The following is a 10,808-nucleotide window of genomic DNA, read 5'->3' on the forward strand; positions in this document are numbered from 1 at the left end:
AGGAAGAGATAAGGAGGCTGCAAGTTTAGTTAGAAGCCATGGAAGTAGGGAGACAACGGGATCCTAAAGGTGGAGATGTTAGTGAGGCTGAAGAGGAACTTGAAGAAGAAGGAGTAGCACATGTTAAAGAAGCTGCTGAGATTAAGTTGTTGAGAGTAGTATTGGGCTCAAGTTCAAGGCCAGAGCTTGAAATCTCTATTTACGATGGCAGTTTGAAATATGAGAATCTACTAGATTATATCAGTGAGATGAAAAAGTATTTTTGAGTACGAGGATAAGAGAGTAAATTTTTCTATGACAAGGCTGAAAGGCCATGCTACACTATAGTGGAACATTGTACAGGCTGAAAAAGGAAGAAGGACAAATCATTGATCAAGAACTAGGATAGAATGGTGGTAAAGATGAAGAGTAAGTTCTTGCCAAAGGATTACCAGCTAAATCTTTACAAACAAATGCAAAATATTAAACAAAAGATAATGACAATGAGAGAATACACTGAAGATTTTTACAAGGTGAATTTGAGAGCAGGCTATGTAGAAGATACCATGGAAAAGACAACAAGGTATATCAATGTTTTGAGGCTAGATATTCAAGATGAAATCATCATAATTTCTCCAGGGACAATAGAGGAAGCATACCAATGTGCTTTGAAGGTTGAAGAAAAGATAGCTAGGAAGCAAATATCTAGCAGAGGATGTGGTTTTTCCAAAGGGAAAGCACAGACAAATGGAAGAGGAAAGTTTCTTGTGCAAAAGAATGGTGAAGGCAACTCAAATCAGTAAGGGCAGTCAGAGAAAGACAGTGGCAACAGAGGAGGAAGGCCTTACTAGAGAGGTAGAGGTAGAGGAAGAGGTAGAGAGACTATCTACCGGTGTTATAAATGTAATAAATTGTGGCACCGATCTTTTTAATGTCCTGAGAATGAAAATACAGGACATTGAGGTGCATACATAGCTCAAACCGAAGTAGTAGAGGCACAAGTACATGAGGTAGAGAATGTGCCAGAGACTAGAGAGGTGTTGATGACGCACAAAGTCCTGTTAAAACCAGCAAAGGAGACCACTAAACCAGTCCAAATGAAATCCTTATTCAAGACAATGTGTAAGGCAAAAGGAAAATGCTGCAAATTCAAGGTGATTGACAGTGGAAGTACGGATAATCTAGTTTCCAAGAAATGGTGGAAAAATTGGGATTGAAAAAGATTAATCACCCCACACCTTATAAGGTATCATGGTTGCAAAAAGGACACCAATTGTTGGTGCATGAACAAAGTGAAGTTGATTTTCAAATAGGCAAGTATAAAGACAAGGTGTTATGTGAAGTAATGCCAATGGATGCTTGTCACATTCTTTTGGGTCACCCATGGTAGTTTGGTAGGAAGGTGACACATGATGGAGAGAGCAATTGTTATAAGTTTTAAAATGATGGCATCAAACACACTCTTGTACCGTTGATAGAGTAGGGTACAACTAAAACAAGCAGCCCAAAAGCACTGCTACTTAGCTGAAAGGAATTTCTACAGCCGATGGAAGAAGAAGAGGTAAACTATGTAGTGACTTGCAAGCCAAAGGTAGTACTTATACACACTGAAATTGTAGATTTACTTATTGAAGTTCAGGAGTTGTTGCATAAGTTTCATGATATTGTAGTTGATGAATTTCCAAGTGAGTTGCCACCCAAAAGAAGCATCAGTTATCACATAGACTTGATACCGAGAGCAAGTCTTTCAGACAAGGCTGCATATCAGATGACACCCAAAGAGAATGAGAAAGTGAGGAAGCAAGTCCAAGAATTGTTAGACAAAAGATTAATAAGAGAAATTCTGAGTCTGTGTGTCATACCTATAGTACGAAGTCCAAAGAAGGGTGGAGAATGGAGAATGTGCACTGACTCTAGAGCAATAAAAAATATCACCATTCATTACAGGTTTCCATTACCATGGATGGATGATATGATGGATTGTTGGGTGGAGCAACTTACTTCTCAAAGGTTGACCTTAAAAGTGGTTATCATCAAATTCACATCAGAGAAGGAGACGAGTGGAAGACAACTTTCAAGACCAATGAAGGCTTGTACGAGTGGATGATCATGCCATTTGGCTTGTCAAATGCACCTAGTACCTTTATGTGGCTGATGAACCAAGTCTTGAAGGAGTTCATTGGTAAGTTTGTCATTGTTTACTTGGATGACATTTTAATTTTCAGTCAAACTAAAGAAGAGAACTTAAGACATTTTAAGTATGTTTTAGAGAGCTTGCAGTAAGAAAATCTATTGATTAACATGAAGAAGTGTTCTTTTATGAAGAGTGACCTTGTATACTTGGGTTTTTTTTATTTCCAAGGATGGTTTGAAAATGGAACCAGAAAGGATAGAGGAAATTGGAGATTGGGATCTCACCTAAGAATATTTTTGAGGTGAGAAGTTTTCATGTCTTAGCCAGCTTCTACCGAAAATTTATTAGGAATTTTAGTGGAATTTGTACACCTATCATTGACACCATCAAGAAGAATAGGCAACTATTTTATTAGACAACAACACCAACAGCTAATAACAAAAAAAAAATCAACTATTGAAGAAGAAGGTCATTGAGAAGTTGGTGTTAAAGTTGTCAGACTTTAATCATCCCTTTCAAGTGAGATGTGATGGTAGTGGGATAGCCATTGGAGCTATATTGAGCAAAGAAGATAAGCACATTACATATTTCAGTGAGAATTTAAATGAGTCAAAACATAAATATTCTTCCTTACAATACATTATGCAACAACATAAGTTAAATAATAAACATGTAAAGTTGGTGGAGTTTATTCAAAATTTCACTTTTATTTTGAAGCACATTAGTGGGAAGGAAAATAAGGTTGTCGATGCCTTGAGTAGGAGATCCTTAATCATGCACGAAAGTCAAAAACAAATTTTAGGCTTTGATTATTTGCAGGACTTATATGACATTGGTGCTAATTTTAAAGAAGCTTTTGCATCATGCAAAAATCCAGTCAATAGGGACAACAATCCATGGAGAGAGTTTATGTTGTAGGATGGGCTATTATTCAAGAACAGTGAGCTATGTATTCTCAATTGCTCAATGAGGGAAAACTTGGTCCAAGAAAAGCATAATGGAAGATTGGTTGGACACTTTGGTGTTGAGAAAACACTTGGGAAGCTGAGTCACTTCTATTTTTGGCCTAAGATGAAGGCAGATGTACAAAGGTACATGAGTAAGTGCACGATATGTCATCATGAGAAAGGGAGAAGTCAAAATGTTGGACTATACATGCCATTACCCATTCCCAACAGACCTTGGGATTCAGTGAGTATGAAATTAGTTCTGGGTTTACTGACAACTCAATGAGGTAATGATTCAATCCTTGTAGTTGTGGATATATTTACTAAGATGGCTCATTTCATTCTGTGTTTAAAAACTAGTGATGCCACCCATGTGGCTAATTTATTTTTTGATGAGATTGTTTGGTTTCATGGTTTGCCAAAAATTATAATATCTAACAGGGACACAAGATTCATCAGACATTTTCAGAGGACTTTGTGGAAGAAAATTGGCACTAAGCTAAATTTTAGCTCATCCTATCATCCACAGTCTGATGGGCAAACAAAGGTTGTAAATAGGAGTTTGGGTATTTTGTTGAGGAGTTTAGTAGGTGACTGACCAAAGCAGTGGGATCATGTGCTAGCCCAGGCTGAGGTTGCATCTAATGACTCACCAAATAGGAGCACATGAAATAGTCCATTTAAGATCTTGCATGACATGCATCCGAGGGGAATTTATGAGCTAAGAGACTTGGGAAATATTGAGCATAGCAGTGCTAATGGAGAGGATTTTGCAACAGCCGTGAGTGATATGAACGAGCAACTAAAACAAAGATTACAAGATAAAAGCAAAAGCTACAAGCAACGAGCAAATGTACACAGGCAAGAGGTAAAATTTGAAGTGGGAGATGTGGTCCTAGCTCACCTAAGAAAGGAGAGGTTTCCAAGGGGATAATATAACAAATTGACAATGAAGAAGATAGGATCTTGTAAGATCCTCTACAAGTTAGCTAGAGTTACCTCCAGGAATTGGCATTTCACCTATTTTTAATGTAGCAGATTTGTATCCCTACACAGTTGGTGATGTGGATCAAGCTTCTAGGAATCTTGACCAGGACGAAGGAAAGGAACAACAGAGGCTAAATAAAATGCCCATGGAAAAGAGTTCAGAGGCTGAACAGATTTTGGATACACGTGTTTCCAACAAGACCAAAAGGAAAGAATACTTGGAATATCTTGTGAAGTGGAAAGACCATTCGATGGAGGATTCTACTTGGATGCATGAAGAAACAATACAACAAGTATTCTATAGAAGATTTTATGAGCAGGAGCTCTTAAAATTTTCTTTCTTGGGGAGTCTGATGTAGGTGCATTAGGCCGAGCACATAAAAATGATAAGTTGTTAAAGTCAGACCAAGAGCCTAGCAATTTGAATGATTGATCACATGTCAAGGCTATAAAATTTAAAGTTTATTTGTCAAAAGTTTTTCATATTTAGTTAATATTAGTTAGGAATATATAGCTAAAAGAAATGATTTTATAGGTAGTAGGTAGTTAGGGCTAAGGGAAATTGGTTTACATCCATGAACTTATTTCTTGGACAGTTGTTTTTAGTTTTTGGGGAGAGAGGAGGAACATTTTTGGGTCCTCGAAGTTTTGGTGTGAGATTGAAGTTAATTGAACAACATTTCTTAAACTAGTTGCTTTTTGTATCAACAAATCGAATTCGTAACTGTGTGTGAGACAATTATTTGCATACGTGTTTGTGAGGTTTGTGAACCATAATATTAATATTTGAATATTGAAATTGATTTGGTCTTTAAATCTTTGTGTTGAATGAGGAATTCCTGCACTGTATTTTCTCTATGATTTACATTTAAATGAGAACCTGGAGAATTATATTTTAGTTAATCCTCTAATCCAGTACTTTTTCATCCAAGTTTGTGTATTGGAAAGAGTCATATTACATTATAGATTCGAGAATAGAGAACACTCTCTATCAAGCCTACAGAAGAAAGAAAATTCATAAATGAAACCATCGTCAAATTTGTAAGTCAATTTCTTATCAAAGGAAGACGAAATTCAAAATTCTGGCATATGGGTTTTGTGCAGAGTTTGGTCTATTTGGTATCTCACAAGCAATTTTCCAAAAATATCCTTGGTTGGGGAGTTACAAAGGGATCTTTAAACTATTTTTTTACAGACTGCATGGATGGAAAAAAAGGATTTGTTGTTCCTCCTGTAACAACACTGTAGTTTGCTGTGACAGCAATGATTTGTTATTTCTCCTGTAACAACACTGTAGTTTGTTGTCAGAGAAATGATTTGTTGTTTCCCCTATAACAACAATATAGTTTGTTGAGAGAGCAATGATTTTTGTTCCTCTTGTAACATCACTATAAGACGCTGAAATATAAGCCATCAATTTGTGGGCCATCATGTTACAATTAAGTTAATGAAATTCCTTGCCTCAATTCTTTTTTAATGGTGCAATTTTTCAATATTCAATCGAATGTTTGGTGAAATCAAGAATCTATCATTAGTAGAAGTTAATAACTTTCCAGTTCAAGGGAGAAGATTATGATTTGCCGCCACAAAGCTACATGTACCTTGATACTAGTGGCATTATGTGCCTGAATATGTTACCCAGTTCAAAGATGTTTGTGTCAAGCAATTTTCAACAACATAACTACCATATTCTGTATGACCAAAAAAACAACACACTCTCTTTTGCACCCATAGTTTGTGATGCCTTGTAAGACAAGCACATGGATATCATGTGTTTTCTCCTTTAGATTCTACACTATATTTTTTGGATGATCAAAATTTGTTCCCACTATTGTTTCATCCTAAAAACTTTTCATACAAATTTGAGTCTGCTCCTAGAGTTTGTTTCCTTTCTGCAGGTAAATTATAAGAAAAATTTTCAAGACTATATGTAAACAACGTTGTTTCTATGATTTCAAATTCATTGAACCCTTGACTGTGAATGGAATATTGATAATATCATGAAAAGCCAAAGTCTGTTACAAAAGGACCCTAAAAAACTTAGTGGATTCAATGAGATACTTTTGTAGTATTTGTTATTATCACTAAAAACAAGTACTTTATAATCTCATAATGTAACGAAAAGTCACACGACTTTAACAAACTCATAAAAGTTACTTTCAAGGGGTGCACTTTATAATTTTTCCTGGGTTAGGTATAAAGCACAAGGAACACCTCCTTGGTATCATTTTTCAACATTCTGCTATTAGTTGGGACAAAAGAAATTTAGAAGAATGTGTTTAAGAATGGGCAACAAATTCGTCAGTTCAATGCTATCCAAATTTTATAGTTATTTTTATTTAGCACATATGTTGGGATCGTAATTAGTTTATATTCTAGGCAAAACTAGTTTCTCTCAAAGTTACTAGTGGGATTATTGAAAATATTTGTAAAGAATTTCGCTCAGAGCCATAAAATAAAGAGATCTTTTGTATCAATCATGCCAAATATAGACAATCAAATTCCTTAGGAATTATTTGATGTTGCCAACCATAGATATGCTAAAAAATGTGGAGTACGAATTGTTTTATTTCTTAACCAAATTCATCATTATCTTATGTGATATCATCCTAGGATGAGAACAAACACAAAGGAAACATTCACTACCTTCTGGACTCTTCTATACACACATAGACATCTCAAAATTAAAAAAATTATAGGTTCTTAGTGACTCCAAGCTTGTGATTGACTAGGCTAATAGGAAAGTGGATGCTAATATTCCAAGTATTAATCACACCCTCAAAGAGATATTGTGAGAAAGGGATTTTTAAATGAACATCTTTTTTCCACATGCATATAGAACTTAACTAGCATGAACACATGTTATCCAAGGAGGCTCTTCATTTCCTAGTGTGGTTTTCTAAAAGTAAATGGAATGAATATCATTTTTTAAACATGTCAACAAATACTTTTTTCTTTTCCTTCTTAAAATTTTATAGGGTCATGTACTAAAATAATAATTTGTTTAGGGATTTTTTTTTAATACACTTTGGAGAAAGTTGAATCAATCTCTATTTCTCTTTGTAATAAAAATTAGCTTTTTTTTCTCTTATAGAAAATATATATCTTTATTTCTCTTATATATATATATATATATATCGACTACTTACAAATAAGTTGCATCTTCACTCTTATAATTAATATCTATAAATATGGAATATGTTATAGATATGTTGTAATATTATCTTTAGTATATATAGATAGATAGATTGGTCATTGATATAAAGAATAAATTTACATTTAACTATTAAATAAATGATAATAAAATATGTAAAGCTATATAATGGTAATTAATAGTTTAAAATAATTTAAAGGTATGTGTGAGACTTAATTGTTGTTATAAAAAGGTGACTTTAACTTAATAGTATATTAAAAGAATATAAGTATAATAACAAGAAAAGATAAATTATAAATTTATTAGTTTTGTGATTTTATAATTAGTTGTAATAAGTAAACTAATTCATATATAAATTTTAGTTAGATGATCAATCGTCTAATAAATTATCATTTAAATATTATTTATAATATTAAAGTATTATTTATTTAAATATAGAATATAGATTTAATTGCATTTTAAGATTATCATAAATATCAGAGATCTTTATATCATTAGATTTAATTAATATAACAGATATTACAATATTTAAATATGAAACTATCTTAATATTGATTTGAATGTTAAATGAATCTAAATTTTAAGAGTATAATGTTAATTTTAAATAAAAATGTTATGATATTACTTACCTATTTATTTAGCAACTATTTTTCTCCTACAATAATTATCAAAATCGTTTTTATAAGATATTTTAATTTAAATTGATATTAAATTTTAAATAATATTCAAAATTTCTGAAATGTGGTAAGCCATATGAAAATCAAATATATTAAAAAATAATATACTTAAAAAGTCTCACATTCTTGTGGATCACATTCTCTTCTTATAAAATAGATAGCAAAAATTAAAATTGAACTTTTATAATATTAAAATAAAAAGCAACAAAATAAAATAAAATATTTCACAAATATCTTTTAATAAAACTTTTTTCTAATAAAATAGAATATATATCCATATTATATTATATTTTATATATATAATAACACAAATTTTATAAACAAAAAATAGAGGTTAAATATTTTTTAATTATATTTTTTCACATAAAAATATTTTTAAATAAAATAAATATTAAAGTACTAAATTCTATTTTTTAAGTAAAATATAAATCTAACAATAACACATTACATCATTACATTATTCAAACTGCAGCTAACAAATGTTTTTAAACATAAATTTTATAAAACGCATTATATCGTTAGCAGAGTTAAGTGTAGTTCTTCTCCCCCCTAGCGTGCGTAGCATGCGTATAGGTTAGGGTTTAAGGGATTCTATGAGGCAATTTATGAAATATATATATATAATATGCAAAAGAAACGACTTCTAATTGTAATAACTGGACTTCGATCCCCAAAATTAGAGATCAAACGAAATTAGAAATTACTTTTGAATGTACTTCTATCTCCAAAAATAGAGTAGAGTTCAAACACACATTATTTAAAGAACTAATTCTATGTCCAATAGACAGACAGAGAAATTACGTACGTACGTGTTTTCCATTCACACGTACGTACGTGTTTTCCATTCACGAAGCATGGCTGGACAATCTCCTTGCAGCGCTCCCTGCAAACCCCTCCTTATTCATTTGTTGTTATTGCTGTCCCTATTACCATTGATGCAATGCAGGCCGCTTGAGCGCAAGGTTCCAGTGCCTGAGCAGAAACCCGCTGTTGGGTTGAGAATAGATCTGGTGCATAGAGACTCATGGCTTTCCCCATTCTTTCCAGGGAATATTACGTCCACTGAAAGGGTTAAGCGAGCAGTGCAACGCAGTCAAGCAAGGGTTCAAGCACTGCATAAATCTGTAGTTCTAAAGGCTGCTGCTCAATTAGCTCATAAAAGTGCAAGAATCCAAGCTCCGATAAGTGCAGGAAGTGGAGAATTTTTGATGGAGGTAGGAATTGGTGAGCCGCCTTTATCATATTCTGGAATTCTAGACACGGGCAGTGACTTGATATGGACACAGTGTTTGCCCTGTGATTATTGCTATAATCAAACCTCTCCAATCTACGATCCTATCCAGTCCTCCACTTTCATGACCGTCCCATGCAATAGCTCTGAGTGCCAGGCAAAACCTAATATGGGTTGCAACGCTGATCATCTGTGTAATTACAGGTATGCGTATGGTGATGACTCCTTCAGCACAGGGACCCTCTCAATTGAAAGGTTTACCTTTTCATCAGAGTCAGTCGACGAGATTCAGTTTGGTTGCGGCGTAAACAATGAAGGCCACTTCGGCCAAACAGGTGGAATGGTAGGCTTCGGACGAGGTGACTTATCTTTAATTACACAGCTTGGTTCAGTAGGAGGTGATAAGTTTGCTTACTGCCTCACGTCTTTTAATGATTATCCTTCCCGAGGCAGCCCTTTGTTTATAGGTCACACTGCTACTTTCAAGGGCGCGGCTGCTGTCAGTTCAACTCCTTTTATTCAAAACAGCGCAGCATCAAGTTCCTATTATCTTTCGTTGGGAGGAATTAGCCTTGGAGGTGCACTATTGGATATCCCTGATGATTCTTTTGATATTGATCAAAAGTATGGTAGTGGCGGATTTGTGATAGACTCTGGAACCACTTTCACATTTCTGTATGACGGTGCATATCAAGTTTTGAGGAAATCCTTAATCTCTTCTTCCAGTCACTTGCAGCAAGTGGATGGGTCAGACATCGGACTAGACCTCTGTTTTAACTTTCCAGCTAATAACGATTTTAACTTTCCCACTTTAACATTCCACTTCGAGGGAGCAGATTATAATGTGGAGCCAGAAAACTACATGTACGTTGATACCAGTGGTGTTATCTGCCTGGCAATGCTACCTAGTCCAAACATGTCCATATTAGGCAATTTTCAACAGCACAACTACCAAATTCTCTATGACGTCGGCACCAACATGTTCTCTTTTGCACCCGCAGTTTGTGATGCCTTGTAAGCGTAAGCGAGCACATGGATATCATGCGTTTTCTCTCTCGTACACTATTAGAATTTTATGTTTCTTCCTAGGATTTCGTTCTGCTCAATTATCAGCATATGTAAACACTCTTTTTTAAGACTATATGCAAATATGTAATTAGCAAGGTTGTTTCTGTGATTTCAAATTCATTGAGCCATGAATTCTTTACTGTGTATGGAATATTGATCAAATTCATTAAACCATGGATTCTTAATTGTGTATGGAATATATATAATTTAATGAAAGGCCAACGTCATTCAATGGTATATTCACGGTAATATTAATTATTAAAATAATAAAAGTTCAAAAAAATTTCAACTCAAACATGTCCATATTAGGCAATTTTCAACAGCACAACTACCAAATTCTCTATGACATCGGCATCAACATGTTCTCCTTTGCACCCGCAGTTTGTGATGCCTTGTAAGCGAGCACATGGATACCTGTTTTCTCTCTCCTAGACTATTAGATTAGATGATTAAAGTGGGTTGCTGCCGGTCTTTGAAAAAAAAAATTGTCATAGAATTTTATGTTTCTTCCTAGGATTTCGTTCTGCTCAATTATCAGCATATGTAAACACTTTTTTGCTCAATTATCAGCATATGTTAAGGCCCTGAACTCTGAGGTAATATACCCTGAATTGTTGTAATCTGTCCAATA

General features: G+C 34.0%; 1 pseudogene; it reads left to right on the plus strand.

The window, feature by feature from the left end:
* The first annotated feature begins 389 nt into the window (after positions 1-389).
* LOC149263561 (aspartic proteinase nepenthesin-1 pseudogene) lies at positions 390-10,127 on the plus strand (annotated as a pseudogene).
* Positions 10,128-10,808: the final 681 nt, after the last annotated feature.

The sequence above is a fragment of the Pinus tabuliformis genome, chromosome 6 (assembly GCF_031772625.1).
Source record: "Pinus tabuliformis cultivar Carrire ecotype Pingquan chromosome 6, CPIR1, whole genome shotgun sequence".
NCBI classification, from domain to species: domain Eukaryota; kingdom Viridiplantae; phylum Streptophyta; class Pinopsida; order Pinales; family Pinaceae; genus Pinus; species Pinus tabuliformis.